A 19,550-nucleotide genomic window follows, 5' to 3' on the forward strand; every position below is an offset into this window, starting at 1 on the left:
TCTGTCACGAGGCAGCACTAGCGGGATGGTACTGAACCATCAGAAACCACCCCCACGATCTAAACACCTCCCATCAGGCCCCGCCACCAACATTAGGGATTACAATTCAACATGACATTTGAGTGGGGACACAGAGCCAAACTCTATCACCCTCCTAGCCTAGCATCTCCAGCAGAAATGGTCTCCCCTGATGCTCCAGCAGAGGAGTTCCAGGAAGAGCTGGGACTGGCTCAGCCTAGAAGCAGTCACTATGGATGGAGCGATACTGTTATCTAGCTGCCTACTCCTGTACAATTTGGGGTAGCGGTGGTGAGGTTGGAGGAAGGCAGGGAGGTGAAGGTTGGCAACAGCAGTTCCAACCAAACCACGCCACACCTACGGAATTGGGTCCCCATGGGAATGAGTGATCCTGGTATCAGAGGAAAGTGGCACTAGGAGATGAGGTTGTGCTGTCCAAAGCAAGAGATGCCATCTGAAGCTGACTGGGAAAAGGCCTGAGTTCATCAGCAGGAGTGTACGTTGCACATTTCATGAGACAATTATCTTTTATAAACATGTAAACATCAAATTATGTCTGATTTTCTTTAATCAGTGAACAGTGACTGATTATCTTTCGATCTACAACACTCTAAAAAGTAGTTGTAATTATGTATGAAGATAAGATTCTTCATTCTTCCTTATAAAGGTGGTGTATTAGTTTGTTCTCATGCTGCTAATAAAGACATACCCAAAACTGAGTAATTGATAAAGAAAAAAGAGGTGTAATAGACTCACAGTTCCACATGGCTGGGGAGGCCTCACAAGCATGGTGGAAGGCAAAGGACGAGCAAGGACACGTCATACATGGCAGCAGGCAGGAGAGCGTGTGCAGGGGAATTCCCCTTTATAAAACCATCAGCTCTGGTGAGACTTATTCACTATGAGAACAACATGGGAAAGACCTGTCAATGTGATTCGATTACCTCCCACCAGGTCCCTCTCACGACACGTGAGAATTATGGGAGCTACAATTCAAGATGAGATTTGGGTGGGGAGACAGCCAAACCATATCAGATGGCAAATAAATATGTTTCATCTATTATGCCAACCTATGAAACTTAGGTGTGAATTTCCCAGAACACTGTGCTGAGAGAGTTTCTGAGGTTGCATCCTTGCTCAGACAAAATGATACCTGCCATCGATATGGTCTGGGAAGTGGTGGTACATATGCCAGGTAGTAACTGCTTGCATACTGCCAGTTGAAGAATGCTTTCCCACAAACTGAGGACATGTACGGAAGGCTTTTCAGTTAGAGTCGCTTAGCTGAGCTGCCGAACAATGCCAGAACTCATTCAAATGGGCCAATTAACTGCACAACATGGCAGGTCATGCAACTAAGCGAGCAGCCTCACAACGCCACACGTGAGTGCTGAGAGACTGACTCAGCTCTGTCTAGAAAGAATAAAATGCTGATTTACCCCTTTCTAAGACCCCTGGATCTGCCTCTTGCAAACAACTAATAAATAAGGGCACAAGGTAATGTAAGCTTTTCTTTTTTATTTAGCTTTCTTTTATAGTTTAATACTTCAATTGAGGTCACATATGTAGTGTTTCGTCAATTGCTAGGCAGAGTAGTATTCATCAATGGTAGCAATTTTCATGATTGATTTTACAACTTTTTTTCATATAAAGCATATATTTTATCACTAGATAAAAAGAATTATATCACCAAACTTATTTTAAAGATTTGCTTGGAAGATTTCAGAGAAGATCCCCCTGTATTAATCATGTTCTTTTTTTTTTGTATTTCATGATGTTTTGACATTGTGGGGGCTGTGTGGACCTGGGGAGAGACTGCCCCTCCAGGGGTTGGCCATTCTTGGAGATAGCAGTTAGCTTGCCTGTGAGCACACCTTTTGTATACAGCCCCACCAATCCAAAGCCCAAATCCGCCACCACCAGCTTTATCTTGCTCTCATACACCAAGCCAATATTTTCCCTGCCTAAATCACCCCAAGGCCAAGTAGAGACAACCCCTGTGACTAGAGCCTGCCCACATTATTTAAACTATCCTATTCTAAGCTTGCTCAAACTCGCCTTCCCTGCCTTACCCTTTCGCTCCACAGAAAAGTACCAGGCATTTCCCTCCTTCTTTCTGCCTCCTGACTGACCTGGGTGCTTCTCTTGAGGCCTGACATAACATGAGATGCCCCTCCTCTTGGAACCTGTAAGTAATAAACTCTTGATGAAACTGCCTTTGCGAAATTGTGACAGTAAGAGAAATCTAACATAACTGACTCCATCTTGCTTCTAACCTCACAAGCTAACTGCCTCTGTTCATTCTAAGCTAACTGTGGGAGGAATTTTGTTTATAATTTAAAACAAAGATGAAAGCAGATCCTTTCTGAAGCTAAACCCCTCCTTACTTGGGGACCAAAATCACCTTTGTAAAACTAATGAAAGTCCACAAGGTTACAATTATGTTAGGGGCCTGAATTCTGCTAAGATGTAGGTATAAACTCTAACCAGTCATTGTTTTATAACTTGCTTTTTAAAAACTACTTACTACTCAGGAATCATATAGCCACAAAATTAATAACTTCACCAATTGCCCCTGTGGAGAACATTGCTATTGTAAAACCGAAGACTGGCGTTTGAGATATTTTTCAGATCTTGCATTCTGTATGAACCAACTGCCACCACCTGGACCAGTAACCCACACCCTGGAACTAACTCAGCACAAGACAGTGTTGACCCCCTATGATTTCATCTCCAACGCAAACAACCATTATTTCCCATTTCCTAGTCCCCTTGCTTGCTAAACTAGCCTTGAAAAACCCTTGTCCCCGAATTCTCAGGGAGGCAGATTTGAGAATTATCTCTCATCATGCCATTTAGCTGACCCTGCAATAATTAAAGCTTTTCTTGCTGTGAACACTTGCTGTTCTCAGTACCTTGGCTTTTCTGGGCGGTGGGCAAGAAGACCCACCTGGGCAATTACAACCATACCTGATTAAGACAAATTGCCGGGCTGGGTACAGTGGCTTACACCTGTAATATCCAAATTTGGGAGGCCAAGAAGGAAGGATTGCTTGAGCCCAGGAGGTTGAGGCTGCAAGTGAACCATGATTATGCCACTGCACTCCAGCCTGGGCAATAGAGTGAGACCCTGTCTCTAAATAAATAAATAAATAAATAAAATCCCAGGTACATTTTAAGATACTCCCATAACCACAAAAATAGGGTTGAAGAATAATATGCAAATAAAAAAACAGCATCAGAACTGAAGTGAAGGTAAAAATATGTAAAAAAGAAAGCCTTTGAATACATTATGTTGGTATAATTTATTATTTTCTCTCTTTAATTGTATTTAGAAAAGAAGCTTTCTAAATCCCAGGCAAATAGATGTTGGAACTCTGGAATTTCTATATAAATAAATACCCATTTGCTATAGATAAGCCCCCTGGATCTGCCTCTTGTAAACAACTAATAAATAAGGGAATTTCTATATAAATATATACCCATTTGCTATAGAGTTATTTAATAAATAACTCTTCCAAGCCCCCTGGATCTGCCTCTTGCAAACAACTAATAAATAAGGGCAGAAAATTATGGATAATATTCACATTACCAGAAATAATCTGCAATATAATCCTTAGCAATTTAGCAGTTAATTTCATCTCATCAAAACACGTTCAAACTTGGACTTTTTATTTTGCATTTTCTTATTTTATTTTCAAAAAACTTCTTAAGTGATTTGTTTTTAGTGCCTAATTGTAAAATCCCATGCTCTTGGGTGGGACATAACATGCCCAAGTATGAAATCAAGTGTACAGAGAAGAGTTAAATTATAATAGTGTTTTGGAGTAAAGAATGAAGAGGGAAAATGTGATGAGGAAAAGGAAACTGTCAGTAATTGCAATGTACACACAAGGCTACAGTGATCATTTCAGGGACAAGATGGAAAGTGGGCTCTGCACAGAGCCTCTATACCGTGAAAGGAGAGAGAATCAATTTATGGGCCGAGAAAGACCTGGACAAAATTATCCATTTTGGGGGAAATCATTTGTGCTGAAGCAATGAAAACTTTCTAGAGAGCTATTTGAGGAGGCAGATGTTTAGGTAATATATTGCTGCTTTGCATTTCTATAACACCTTCCATGTAAGAGCTGCGGAGTGTAACACAAACATTAACTAATAAATTAAGCCTTGTGGCACCTCTGTGTGATCGATAGGCATAATAGCCATTTTTATAGTGTAGGAAAGGCAGCACCCTGCTCAAAATTGCTGAAGTCATTTACCCAAGGTCATAAAGAGGGGGAAATTGGTAAACTGTTTCAAAATGGGGCGTCACGTCTCGCCACACTCACACAATGTGCCTCCTTCAATGGGGTCTTAGGAAGAATGAACAGGGTGCCATGTGAACCCTGGTGTCCAGTGATTCATTTCACCAGGTATCTCTGTAATTTAACTTGAAGATGGTTTGAAAATAGCAAGTCTTAGATCAAAGTCTTAACTCCTTTCTCTCTGGTTTACTTAAGAATTCATTTATTTGCCATTGCTGGTCTCTCCTGGGATCACATTGGCCTTTAGCTATGGAGTTTTGTGTTCCTGTTACTTAATCTGATTATGCAAAGGACTTAAAATATTTCAAGAATATCAAACAACACAAACATGTCTATGTAGGCATTAATGTAATTATTTTAACTGCTGTTTGTTTTCTGAAAAACTCATGCAATTGCAATTGAAAATAGTGTGCATCTCTACAAAAGATAGTGCCAAGTCCATAACAGAATCTGTTTACTCATCTTTTTCACTTGGGTCAGACATCTCTATATATTTTCCTAAATGTGACTTCTCTCCAGTATCATAACCTTGGCTTAGTAATAGCCTGTTCCTTAGTAACATTGTCTTTTTTTCCCTCTTTCTCTCGGATAACCATGTATTTTCTCCATTAGAAAAATCAGAATTGGCAGAGAGGAAAGGCAAGGAAATCAAATATAAAAACACCAGTGCTCCTAATACCTCTTGGAAAGAAAATGGACACCTCTGTTAACAAAGTTATGATGATTTCTACCTCCGTACACAATTTTCGAACTTCTCAAAGAGGAACCAACTCACCTTTAAGTCACTTACGGTCTCAATTTTCCCTTTTCTTTTCTATAGCAAGAGAAAAAAGAGCTTTTTTTTTTTTTTTAACTAAAGCAAACCATAATGTACTTGTCACTGTTTAACTTTCAGCCCCATTTCTTTTCCAGAGCCTGTCCTTTGAGAGCATTAGCACTCACACCCCATATAGCTAAAACTCATGACACTGGCAAATGATGTTTCTAGAGTGCTTTGCATTGCCCAACATGTTCTCACCCTGTTTTCTCTCCAATCCTTACAATTCTCCAAGTGCAGGTGCAAACTGGGGTGCTGTCAAGCAGCCTGGTGCTGAGGGGTAGAGCCAGGTTGGACCTGGATTCTGGTTTCCACCTGCATGGTGCCCAGTAGATACCATGCAGATGTGGAGCAGGCAATGCTGGATGCAAATTTCCCTCAGGAACTGTTCATCCTGAAAAAACACCTGCTGCACATTGCCCTGGTCACTTCATTGAAAAGTGGGTGCTTATCCTAATGGGGGTGTGTGCATATCTAGGGAATAAGGGCAGTCAATGCCCATCATTTAGGATAAAACAAACCCACCCCAAATAATTTCAATACTGGCTTCTGGGATTCTAATTTCAGCCTTTTGGTTGAAATCATCCTAGGAGACATACCTAATGTAGGTGACAGGGGGATGGAGGCAGCAAACCACCACGCCCATGTGTATACCTATGTAACAATCCTGCAAGATCTGCACATGTACCCTAGAACTTAAAGTATAATTAAAAAAAAAATTTTTTAATCATCCTTAGAGATGATACAGCTTTTTAAAAAGCATAGTTTGTCTTAGAGTTAGGATGTAAATAAGGTTTGGTGTACAGCCCATTTCTGAAACATGCTGGCAAATCATCAGGGAAAAAGGAGAGGGGATGAAGAAGAAGTCAAAAGAAATACCCCATTGGTCAATCCATAGCCAGAGATGCTGCTACATAGACATTGGGTTTTGGTGCTTCTGGGCTCGTATTAGTCCATTTTCATGCAGCTGATAAAGACATACCCAAGACTGGGGGGAAAAAGAGGTTTAATGGACTTACAGTTCCACATGGCTGGGGAAGCCCCACAATCATGGTGGAAGGCAAGGAGGAGCAAGTCATGTCTTACATGGATGGCAGTAGGCAAAGAGAGAGCTTGTGCAGGGAAACTCTGTCTTAGAAAGCCATCAGATCTCTTGAGACTTATTCACTGCCATGAGAACAGCACAGAAAAGACCTGCCCCCATGATTTGGTTACCTCCCTCCAGTCCCTCCCACAACATGTGGGAATTCAAGATGAGATTTGAGTGGGGACACAGCCAAACCATATCAGGGCTCCCCAATTTCTTCAACTGTCTTGAGTATCAAGGTTGATAAATTCAAAGAAAGAGATGAAGACTTTCTGCTAGGAGAGAATCATCCCATCACCTGCCCTCCCAAGTGGGAACCAGGTTGCTTCTCAGCATGGGGCTTTGTGGTTTGGAGCCTGGGTCCTACTCAGCCCTTTTTTGTCTCACTCTGGTGGAATAGCCTAGGGTCCACTAGCTAATGCCCCTGCTTCTGGCATCTCGTTAGTAAGACTCTTAGGGAAAAGACAGCCCCTTTGGGAATTCCTACTGCAACCTTTGAAGAAGGCATAACAAAAAGAGAGAGCGGATAAGATCATGAAATCAGTCCTTCTGATATTCCAGGGAATTTGGATTTTGTGATAGAATAGAAAAGTATTTTCTTATTATTCAAGCCCCTGATTGACTGAAAATGGGAAAGGTCAACTGGTTTTTCCACAACAAAGGAAGATTTGTTGCTAACAGTTCAGTTAAGATTCTCATTTTGTTTTTTTAAAAAGTTGAATTTTTATTTTGACCTTGATTTCAAGTATTATTCAACAGTGTGGGAGTAATTATTTGTTTTCTGTTTGTATTAACATTGCAAACCACAGAAACTAACATAGAGTAACTTAGGTGGAAAAAAAGTTACCAGAAGGATTTTATGGCAGAATTAACATAAGGGCTGGGGGGAAAAAAAAAAAAAAAAAAAAAAAAAAAAAAAAAAAAACAAACAACAAAAAAAAACAGGAAAATGGGCAAGAACCAGAGGAAATGACACAACAGAGCTGTCCACAGTTGGCTTGACCTGCATTTTATTCCCTCCCTCAAGATGTAGAATCCTAGGTATATGCATTCTCTTAGATATGCCTGAGTTGGTTTATTCTTCAAATGCCACCCTCAGCTTCATCTTGAGATTCCTCCAGAGTGGAAAGGGTGTTCAGATGCTAGGCAGCCAAGCACCACAAATGTCTACTGCCACACCTCACATTTTTGTCTACCTAAAAAACCTCCGCTATACTCTGAAACTCATTCTCATCAGTCAGTCTCTTTTTTTCTCTCTCTCCCTCCCTCCTTTGCTCCCCCTCTGTCTCTCCTCTCTTTATCCCTTCCTCCTCCCCTCTATCTTCCCTTCCAGTGCTTTCTTATCCTTCTTTCCCACTTCCCCTCCCTAGCACCCTGGGAGAGTTTGGATGTGTGTTTCTCTGCTCAAATCTCATGTTGAATTGTAATCCCCAGTGTTGGAGGTGGGGCCTAGTGGGAGGTGATTGGATCATGCGGGTGGGTTTCTTATGAATGATTTAGCACCATCCCCCTGGTGCTGTCCTTCAGTAGTGAGTGAATCCTCAAGTGACGTGATTGTTTAGGTGTGTGGTACCTCTGCCTTCCCTCTCTTGCTCCTTTTCTGACCATATGACATGCCTGCTCCCCCTTCACCTTCTTCCATGATTGTAAGTTTCCTGAGGATTCCCCAGAATCCAAGCAGATGCCAGTGTCATGCTTCCTGTATAACCTGCAGAACTGCAAGCCAATTAAACCTCTTTTCTTTATAAATTACGCAGTCTCAGGTATTTTCTTTATAGCAATGCGAGAACAGCCTAACACCCTCCACCAGATCACTCATAAAAAACCTTGGCCGGGCGCGGTGGCTCAAGCCTGTAATCCCAGCACTTTGGGAGGCCGAGGCGGGTGGATCACGAGGTCAAGAGATCGAGACCATCCTGGTCAACATGGTGAAACCCCGTCTCTACTAAAAATACAAAAAATTAGCTGGGCATGGTGGCACATGCCTGTAATCCCAGCTACTCAGGAGGCTGAGGCAGGAGAATTGCCTGAACCCAGGAGGCGGAAGTTGCGGTGAGCCGAGATCGCGCCATTGCACTCCAGCCTGGGTAACAAGAGCGAAACTCCGTCTCAAAAAAAAAAAAAAAAAAAAAAAAACCTTGGATAATCGCTTATAAGTATACATAACATGAGGTTTATCATTACTGCTTTTTTTAAGTATGGAATTCAGTGACATTAAATACATTCACAATATTCTGTGGCCATGAACACTTTCTATAGCAAGCTAATTTCAGTGAAGGCTTTCCTCTGATGAATGTGGTCTGAGGGGACTAGAGGTAATTTTGTAAAATCTAAGATGGAAAGTGAGCCATTATCAGGGAAGGTGCCTGGCATGAAAAGGCACATTTTCATGCCTTCTTGTAGCAGGCAACATGTGCCATTTACAGAATCGAATCGAACCCCTTTTATTACCACTGTGGCTTATCAACATGTAGCTGTTGTTTGTGTTGAAAAGTAGACTGCCCCCAGGTAGAACCCTTTAGTTCAGGCGTGGCCAGTTAATTTAGCACTGATGACCCTATCCAGGCCTCATTAGTTGCCTCATAAATAGCTCTCCAGTGCAAAGTTAGAAAGTTAAGTAAATTACTAACAAATCAACTAGAATCCAGTGAAACTCCAATAAACACTGGAATTGTCTCGCTAAGTAAAAAATTATTTACTTAATTATTTACTTTGCTAATGTGTTATCTGTATCTACATTCTAATCATATTCATCACACTTACACATCATTTAAAAAGAGAACCCTTCTCTGGCCCTCACTTTGTCACAATTCAGTCAGCACTGACTTTGCATAAGACCCCCAACCACCAACGTTCCCAGGCAGGGGAGAAGTTGCCTCCACTGAAAATAACATAACACAGCACCCTTGATAACAGTCACACAATTGATTCTATTGTTCCTCATCTTCTGGAATTTTAAAAGCTAAGTGACATAGATCCCTGCCATTAATAATGTCCTCATGATTATTACGGTTGTTCACATTTCCTGACCACATCAGGCAACTTATCTGCTTAGGAAGATTTTATAATCTGTCAGTTTTCATACAAGTATTTTAAACAGAGAAACCAGGCCTGGTGTGAGAGCGGGGAAGACAGTCTTGGAGAACCTGGATTCAATGCCGTCTAAATAAGGTGAGAGAGAAAGCAAAGAGTTACACAAAAAGCCTAAAAAGTTTTCAACAATCATGTCTTGGTTGACAAATGAGATAAAATCTAAGTTGGTGGTCAGCCATACGATCTCCAGCAGCCCTGGAAGGGTGTGAGTTCTCAGCGTGTCATACAGGACCTCTGAATGTACAGAGGTGCTGAGGAGGGAGTCTACGCTGGTGTATGGTTCAGTCCAGAGGGTGGTAACTGACCTGTGACGCTGAGCTGAAGCTGGGCTCTAACCTAAGGATTAAACAGAGCCCTTCCCCTGGGGAACCACCTGCCTCCTGCCATTGAGATGCAACAATTACACTTCTCCTTGGAGCTCACTGTTTGATGACAGTGTCATCGCTCAGCCTTCTAGTCCCATGTCTTCCTGTGCTGAGAAACAGCTATAGAATGGAATTGGCAATTGTAGGGAGCCTTGAAATGTGAATCTTTTCTGTCTTTTTACTATTTTTCATTCACATGGTGAGTAGCTGGTAAACAAAATCACAGAGAGCTTAAGTCACAGATGAACTTAATTTCTGGTGCTAGTCTCCCCAAATTGCTTGTCTTCTCTAGGCTTTCACTCAGAAAGGTACAGAATCACGACTTGATGAGTTACTATGGCAACCCCTATATGTCCTCTTCTAAATGTCCCAGACCTACAGAGCCTAATTTGATTGTAGGGATTTTAATTAATGACTTCTATGTTTTGTATAATACTATGTTTTTAAAGTTAATGAATTGTAAACAGAAAAAGGTAGGTAAATTGGTTTTGATTAAAAGATAGCTTATTTAGCAATACGGCTTCAATTGATGTTGCTCAAACAACAGAACATTATTTCAGCCTATTTCAAATCTATACCACTGAAAGACTGGTACTCACTTCTGCAATAGGCTGTGAACCTGGGAACATGGGATGGGAACCTCATTATTAGTAGAATCTGGTAGAGTTGGTCTTGTTGCATTGGGGTCTGAGGCTGGCTCTTTCTGGTTGTCTCAGGATGCCATCAATGATTAGTAAATAATAAATTATACCAAGGAAGAAGCTCATTTGAATGTTTAGTATGCCTTGCAAGGGAAATTAGGGACAATGCATAGAACTCTTCTATTCTCTTTGCACTTGATTTGCAAAAAATTTGCTTGTTAAATGAGTTATTACATGGACAGCATTTCGAACAGTAACCACTTTGTAACCAATCAATGAGTTTCACCATCACTGTTTGCATTTTTACGATGATTCCCAATACAGAAGGAAGGCTTCAGCATCTTGGGCCCCTCAGCGTGCTGAGCTTCCGTGACCCACGTCACACTGTTTAGCATACTCTTGACTACCTCTGCTGTGTGCCCTGGATTCAAGTGTTCCACATGCCCTCTCACCGTTACATTTGGATGATTTTAAAGAGATTTCTCTTTCAAATAAATGCAGGAAGAAGAATTTCACAGCATCTTGGGTTGCAATCTTACTTGGTGGCTAAGGTGAATATAACTTAGATTACGTGTATCATTATGAGGGGAATCTTCACTAATCTACAGAAGCAATAAAGAAGTTGCATCACACTGTCTTGAGCTTCTCACGTGTATTTCTGGTGCTCTCCAGAGCCACTGGCATCTGTTTAAATGCCTTTCACGCAAAAATGGTTTGGAATGGACACGCACATTATGGACAGTGTAGGAAGGGCTTTTTATTGAAAGATCAGGCGATTCTGTGAGGGAAATTAGAGTCTGGAAGAAATAAAAGTTGAAACAACCAACAATAGCAACCCACTTAGCTGTCCTCCTGCAGCCTAAATAGGAAGAACCAGCTAAATACAGATACCTATGACACCTGTTTTCCTGGGCTATGTCCCACTCTCCGTCTCTGCTCGCTGGCTCCTAGCACCTCCCCTACCCTTGATGCCTCACAAACAGCCTCGTCCCTTCCCTCAGGAAGCTCCATGCCTCCCCCAGAGAAGAGAAGAGTATCCTCATCACTTTCCTGTGCCTTGCAATTTGAGTAATGCCTCAGCACTTCAACCAGTCTGCGGATATTTTCTCTTCTTGAGTGTGGTAAACTCTGGAGGAAGATAATGATGGGTCCAAAGAATTTGATAAATTGGGACACCCCAATTTCAGACCATTCTCCACTCCTAAGAATGCTGCAGTTGAGGTAAGCCTTCATATTTTTTCTTAGAGTCACTACCCCAGTTTCATCGCAAAGAATATTTATTCCGTTGTCATGACTTTGGTCTTTTTCTTCTGATAAAACAGGCCCCACCACTTGACACTTTCCTGCCCCTGAGCCCTGCTGTCTCTTTAGAGAACCACTTAATGGTCAATGGCTGTTGTCCTTGGTTCCTGTGTGGGATAAGGCTTGCAGTTATGTGCCACTTTTTTCAAGGATTGCTTCGTGTAGGGGTGGACGTGGTGTTGGGGAAGGGTGGTGAAAGAATTCAAGAATGGGATAACCAATTCATCTCATCACAGGGCTAGAAAGAACAATAATTCTCCTGGCCTCCAGTTGAGAGCAAGGGGAGGTTTGTGGACTCTGACGGAGGCAATGGGGCACTCCGTGCATAAAGGACTATGTGCACCGCATGACAGGTGCTCAATGAATTTTTCCTCTTGAAATTTAACTACCTTCTTGATATGTCACTGCTCCTTAGTGCCTCCAGAAAAGAGAATAGAAAAAACAAAAGAGAGGATAGTATGATTTTCACTGTCTTTTTAAAGCAATGGGATGTTTATTAAAGACTTTTGATACATACTAATGGCTTTAAGCATGGTCATGAACGTAATGTATTTAAAATTTACCCTACTCTCATTCTTACCTTCAGCTTGGATAGAATGATTTTTACCGTAATTAGGGAACATGAGCTGATAGAGAAAGCTACAGAGGGTCACTTGCTCATGTGTAAAGGCGGGAGGCATGAGAAGCCCCCCGTTTTTTATAAAATATATCCAATCTGTGTTCTAACGTAGGTCTCAGCAGTTAGCAGAAAGTGTCTCTGATTTGGCCCCTAAGAAAGACACCAAATAAAAACCCCAGACTCCACTCTTATAGGATCTTGCCCCCAAAGTTGACTGTTGGTGGCTACATTGTGTACTACATGGGGTTAGTGCTACAATGCAAATTATGTGGACAAGTAAAGCAACATGACCCCACAGATTTTTACCCGCCACCAAGCTACATCTGCGTGGGGAGGCGATCCTGCCACGCCATTCCCCCCATCTCATTCTAAGAGTGATGGAGAGAGTCTGTGACGCAGCCTGCCAGACCTTCCTCTCCAAGTTCAATGTGGAAACCAGCTGAGGCCAGGGACTTGGGCATCGGCTCCCTAGCTCAGTGTCAACTTAGAACCAAACGGCAAAAGGCACTGGTAGCTCAACAAAGGGACGGAGTAAGCAGATGGAGCCATTTTATTCCTTAATTAACATAACAGCTCTAAGCAATCTCTCCCCACCCCCGTAATCTTACCAACAACACTGAGGGGTTCTACCTGTGTTTATTGGCTGTTTGTGCTGTGTGTTTCAAATAATTGATAACATATGTGATTTTGTTCTTATGTACTGAGCTTGCTTAATCTGCATATTCATTAAAAAAGAATTTTTAAAATCTTTGTCAGATGTTCTGCATCTGAATCATCTTCTAGCATTAAACCGCAGCCAAGAACTTTTATGTCTTTTATCACATTAATATAAAGATTCATGGAAATTTGGGGTCTTGCTGGTTTACAATTTCTCTAGTTTCTCCAGTTCATTTACTTTTTAAGGGCAAGCTGTAAATATTGCTGGTAACGATGTGCTGAATGGAATTACATTTCTATATCCACTTCAGAAAGATTAGACTAATCCAGAGACCAGAAATCAGTGGAATTACAAACTATCCAATTCTTGGTGGGAGTTTTGAAGCAAAGTTTTTAAGAGTAGTTTGTGGCTTAAATTGCATATTCCCTCTGTAGTTTACTTGAGCTATTTGAAATGCAGAAGTACATATGTGTAAGCTCATCCATTATATCATGCATAATATATAGAATGCAGATAACTGTGTAAGGCAGCTCACCAAATGGTACCTGGCATGCAATAGGCATTAAATGAATATGAATAAATAAACTAAAGAAAATGTGCTGTCCCTATTAGGGTCATATCTGATTCCAAGGAAGTGCAAGGGTCTGTGGGAGGTAATACCAAATGTTGTCAAGTGTGGCCTGGGGAAACAGATCACCAAGATGAACAGTATTCTACAATATGTTGAAAATTATAAAAATACGCTTTATTTACTTGAAAAATTTGTTTAAAGAAGCTGAAATCAGCCACAGATTTTTCCTTGTGTGGATTTTAGCTTTTCCTCTTCAAACTCTAAGTTGCAGAATCGAGCCCCTTCAGTCTCTGTAGGGGATAGTTAGAGAGGCTGACTGACTGGTGTTAACTTTGGTCCCAAGAGCCTCTTCATCATCTTCCTTCTGCTTGAATATCAGAAAGGCAAAAATAAGCTACATGTAATGTGGGCATCAGGAAGGTGAAAGAGTGGTTTACAATTGCAGACAGCAGTCTCCAGACATTAAAAGATGAGGGAAAGTGTAGGGATGGTGGATTCCCAAGTAAGAAAAACAATTTCCCCCTGCAAGGAACCATGTAAGGCCATCAAAGGATAATAACCAACATCCATGCAACTCCTGCCAGGTGCCAAACGCTGGATGGCCTCACCAGCCTCTTGGAAAAGGAGGGGGTAAGTACATACCTTCTTCATTTTCTTTTTCGGGGACCCAAGACACAGAACGATAAAGTAACTTACTTAGGTTACACCATTAATGAGGGGCAGGGCTCGGTCTCAAACTCAAACTGAGCTACTAATATCTCAGTAAAACACCTTTGTATAAATGAGGAGGTAGCTCCTAAGATCTTATCATGGCTGTGTGGCTCCAGATCTCTTTACCACTGCAAGCACTTCTAAGCATAGCATAGGGTTCACCTGCAACTAACCGCACCACCTTGAGAAAATACCAGACCCTTGAAAGTCCAGGGCAGCCACTCCATGGTCCCTGCTCTCCCTGCATGAACCATTTGCATCTCCAGACCATGTCCCTTTCTGATCCCTAATGTCTGTCAGCCTCTCACCCCTGCACACGCCAGGATGCCCCTTCCTTCCTGCACTGCCTTATTCCTTGTTCTTCAGCTGTCAGATTGACTCCTCTTTAAGACCCATGAAGTTTTTCATAGCCTGTCCAGTGCCGGGATTACAATGCTGTACACATTCATTCACTTAGGCAACAAACATTCGTCAATATGCTTTCAGCATGAAGTTACAGGAAATCCATCTTAAACAGGATTTAGCAACAATGAAATAGTTGGTTCGCATTCCTGGAAGTCACAGCAGGGGACCGATGCTTAGGTTGCTTGGTCTGGAAACTTTAGTTCTATTTTTCCACAAATTCTTTTAATAAGTTTTTTTTTCCCAGTGAATTTGTGACTCGACCCTTTTCTGCATGTTGGCTTCTTCCTCACTTTGTAGAAAGATGCAATAAACAAAGTCAGTCTGGAAGCAGAAGACAGACCTTTCTCAGGAGTCCTTAGCAAGCTTCTCATTGGTCTGATTGAGTGACATGCCTGTCCTGGACCAATCACCAGCAAGCAGGATAAAATTACCCCTGGTGCTATCATTCCCATGCTTGGAGCCAGGGTTGTGTTTGACATATATAAGGGAATTTAATTCCTATGTGAATCTGTGAAATAAAATAATTCATAGTTTGTAGCTCGTACATGCACAAGTATTTTATTCTTACCAAACAGGGACATTCTGCACAAAACTAATTCAACCATTTTTGTTTCATTTCTTGCTATGTGCACATTCTGCTAACGCTCTACATTCCTACTCATTGTGAATAAAGAAGGGCCTGAAAAAAAAAATAAAAGAACCATAGGTTGCCCTACCTTTCCCTTTCGTCATTTTCAGCGTAACTGTTTGAGTAACACAAAAAATGTAACATGAGTGGGAAAGGCTATGACAAGTTCCCTTGATCATTTGTGTTTCTTAGAATGCCACTGCCTTCTTTCTGTGTCCAAGCAAGTTATGATTGGAATGGAAAGCGTAGCCACCCAGGGCTGTCAGTACTGCTGCCTCCTCAATTGCAGACATGTTGACACAGAACATGATCATCGAATTCCAGTGAAGCCACAGTGCATGGCAGTGCAGCAAGAGTGAAAGCAAGTAGAAGGTAAGTATGTTACGGAGCTGACACCTGGGCTGGCTAAGATACCAGATGTGCATTTCATGTTTATCTTCTCTGCTCACTGCATGCTGTGTTGTCTCATCAGACTTTACTTCCAAACCAGAAGTTTAAGATAAAATTATTAAGAATTTCAAGATGGTGACAGCAGAGCATTTCCCCAAGCATAGGGCCCTTCTGAGCAAGAGGCCCTGTCGCTTGTCCATGAAGCCAGCCGTGGATGATTAGTTACCTAAACAAAATTAGGGTTCTGTTGGAAAGGAGGGGATGGAGGTTGAATTCCCAGTCAACCTTGTCCTGTATTGGCTTTGACCTCATTTTGTAGATGAAGGATAAGGGGCTCAAAAATGTCTGTCTAGTTGTTGTAAAGCTGATATTCAAGCCTAGATTAGTCTATGAAATAAGTACATGTCTGCTATACCCTTTCTATTCTCATATTGCTAACCTGTAACATGGTATGTTAGTCTGTTCTGCATTGCTATAAAGAAATACCTGAGAGTGGGTAATGTATTTTAAAAAGAGGTTTAATTGACTCATTGTTCAGCAGGCTGTACAGGAAGCATGATGCTGGCATCTGCTCAGCTTCTGGGGAGGCGTCAGGAAACTTAGAATCACGATGAAGGTAGAGGGGAAGCCAGCGTGTCACATAGCTGGAGCAGCAAGAGAGAGAAGTGGGGAGGTGCCACACACTTTTAAACTACCAGATCTCACAGGAATTCACTCACTGTCACAAGGACAGCACCAGGGAAGATGGTGCTAAGCCATTCATGAGAAAACCACCCCAAAATCCAGTTACCGTCCACCGGGTCCCACCTCCAACACTGGGGATTACAATTCAACATGGGATTTGGGAGGGGACACACATCTGAACTATCACATAGGAATCAGTTTTATGTCTGGATTTGTGTGTTCCGGTGGATTGTCACTGAGTAGAAATCTATGCTCCTGGATCCCTCACAGAAATCAACTGGAATCCTGTATAAACAAGAACACTTCTTAATGAATTCTAGGGAGAACCACTTATGTGGGTTTATGTATTCAATTTGTTATCACTGTTCCTATTGCTAGGAGGTGTGCATTTAAAGGAAGGATTCCAATATTACATTAAGGGAAGCCAGATACCAACTGTGCGAATTGCTTAGTCTCATTTTTGAAACATGCTCTCTTTTTAAATGCCTGGGCCTTGAAGCTGGTGATTTCACTTCCCCTTCTCTGGGCTGGCGTTTCACAGGGCACTGCTGTAGGGATATTTCAGAGAATGACACTCAGATATTGGGAAGTAAGTGATAAATGAGCAGACTTTATTTGGGCAATGCAGTTTTCAGACGGGCTGCAAGAGAATATATTTTCGGGTGCTTCTGTTGGTATTTAACTTGGAGACTGTATATACAGTAAATCAGGAAGGCCAATAATACAATACATAGGGGGATGTTTTATGTAGGCTTCTGACAAAGTACAACAGCTGCCCTAGCAGAAGGGTTGTGGATTTATGGTCACGCACTTGCAGGTGGTGACAGCCAATATGTAGCATGGTTCTCTCTATATATACCCGGAAGTATTTATTTTTCGGTTCATCCTGAGGTAAAGGAAAAGTGTAAGGCAACTGTGGACCTTTTGACACCAGATATGCAACCTGTGTAGTCATTGCATAGCTTTTAAAGGCTGGAGCAAGAACTTAATGTAACACACTTGCTAACAGCTCTTTTTTTTTTTTTTTTTTTTTTTTTCTGAGACAGAGTCTCACTCTGTTGCCAGGCGCTAGGCTGGAGTGCAATGGCACAATCTTGGCTCACTGCAACCTCCGCCTCCTGGGTTCAAGCAATTCTCCTGCCTCAGCCTCCCGAGTAGCTGGGACTACAGGTGCACGCCACCGCGCCCGGCTAGTTTTTGTATTTTTAGTAGAGACGGCGTTTCACCATGTTGGCCAGGATGGTCTCGATCTCTTGACCTCGTGATCCACCCGCCTCGGCCTCCCAAAGTGCTGGGATTACAGGCTTGAGCCACCGGCTAACAGCTCTTTTTAAGACTCAGTTTCTTGGTGGCAATGTCATCCAGCAAAGGTCAGTTTTTTTGCTTCCCTGATGGGTCTCTCATTTTACCTGTGGGGTCGGGCCAACTTATCCCCATAGGTACGGAAGGTGCAGAGGTTGAGCCCGCACCACTTTCAATGGCCCACAAAAAATGTTTCAGTTTTAGTTTCTTTTAAAATCAGGAGAAAAATGAATATAATAATAACAAATATATAGTTGTCGGCCTGGCATAGATTACACTTGTCTTTACACCAATGAAGTCATAAAATATTTTAAATATTTTTTTTAAATGTAGGAAGAGGCCCAGTAAAACCAAAGTGGCTAAGACCCATGAAAGCTGTAATGACTCCCTAGCATGAAGGTGACACTAGGCTTAAAATCTCACTTTTTCCCGTGTCCCCAGGTGGGCACCAGAGACTGCCCGTGGCCTTGGGCATTTGATGAGAGTGAGCTGTTTCTGGTCTGGAACTATCTCCGAAGAACCTCAGGGAGGGATTGGGGCCTGTCTATGAACCAGACTCCCTCAGCCCATCCAGAATGCACTCCCACAACCTTGGTTCTATTTTCTCCCCCGATCACCCCAGAGCTGAGTCACTTTCATGACTCTTTGAGTATCTCTGCAGCTTAGAGGTTTCCTAGGGCCGCCATAACAAATGTCACAAACTGGGTGGCTCCCACAACTGAGAGTCATTCTCTCGCAGTTCTGGAGGCTAGAAGTTCAACTCGAGGCGTCAGCAGGTTGAGGGCAGTGAGGAGGCACCTGTCCCATGCCCTCCCCTAGCTTCTGGTGGCTTGTTGGCAGTCGGATATCCCTCAGCTTGGAGATGCATCATCCAGTTCTTTCATCTTCACAGGAAGCATTCTTTCTGTGAGCATGTCTGTGTCCGTTTATCCTCTTTTATAAGGACACAAGTCATATTGAATTAGAGGCCACTCCACTGTGACCTCGTCTTAATCAATTACATCTGTCCTGTTCCCAAATAAGGTCACATTCTGAGGTATGGGGAGATATGATTGCAACATCTGAATCTTTGGGGGTCAGGGAGGTGTGGGACAGTAACTCCTAACATCAGTTCATGTTGATGCTATGATCTCAGTGTGGGCTTGGAGTGTCAGCCCCTCTGCCTGACATTCCTAAAAGCAGTTCAGCATGAGTGAAGCCACTGCACCTCTCTCAGTTCACTCTTCTCCATCCCAAGGGAGGTGTGCACCCCCACACTTCCAGGAGTGTAATCAGGGATTCTTGTGTTCAGTGCCAGGTAGTGGGTAAGGGGAAAGAGAGGGGGGTCTCCATCACCTTTCGTTATAACCTCAACGCCTGCTCAGCAGGAATTGAGTAAACAGTGGACAGAGGAGTTGAGGTGAAACAGAAGGTCACCAGACGTGGGAACAGAGGAGGAGGTAGCCGACAGGTAGGACCAGAACCAGCCGGCTTTATCTGATTGTCTCAATGTCAATTTCACACTACTCTTTTCATGAGCAGGGTGGAGGATTCAACCCAGGCCAGGGTCAGGAGCATAGATGCTGAGTCTGAAGAGCCCGTGTGGGTGTCAGGAGGGAGGGGGTTTGCAGGGCTGGCATGGAGCCCAGGTACACAGTGGGAAGCGCTGAACAGTTCAGCAAAGCAGCTGTAGGCATTAACCCGTTTACTTAATCAGCAGTGCAAGCCCCCAAGGCTCAAGTCCTCTTTGTACCAAGATCACAATAAACAGGAGTAGGTTCAGTGGGAAGAGAATAGACTTGATAGTTAACCAGACCTGAGTTTAAATTCTAATTCTGAGTCTGCTTGGCCTTAGGCAAATCACTTTATCTTTCTGGTCCCAAGTTCCCACATCTATTAAATATAAAATGAGAAGAAGAATAATAATACCTACCTTATATGGTTGTTGCCAGGGTTAGATGTACTTATATGAA

General features: G+C 42.4%; 1 long non-coding RNA gene across 3 annotated transcripts in view; it reads left to right on the forward strand.

Annotated features, from left to right (window-relative positions):
• LOC116532072 overlaps positions 1–19,550 on the forward strand; it is a 106,903-nt gene that overhangs the window by 4,222 nt on the left and 83,131 nt on the right. The window contains exons 2-5 of one of the 3 annotated variants that reach the window (XR_004260698.1): positions 2,106–2,206; positions 11,330–11,549; positions 11,651–14,108; positions 15,415–15,594. This is a non-coding gene — a long non-coding RNA (uncharacterized LOC116532072). Of the gene's footprint in view, positions 1–2,105; positions 2,207–11,329; positions 11,550–11,650; positions 15,595–19,550 lie in introns of all 3 variants that reach the window. The other 2 variants (XR_004260699.1, XR_004260697.1) reach the window with 2 other exon arrangements.

This window comes from Sapajus apella, unplaced genomic scaffold (genome assembly GCF_009761245.1).
Source record: "Sapajus apella isolate SASKATOON/1434 unplaced genomic scaffold, GSC_monkey_1.0 scaffold74, whole genome shotgun sequence".
Lineage (NCBI taxonomy): Eukaryota > Metazoa > Chordata > Mammalia > Primates > Cebidae > Sapajus > Sapajus apella.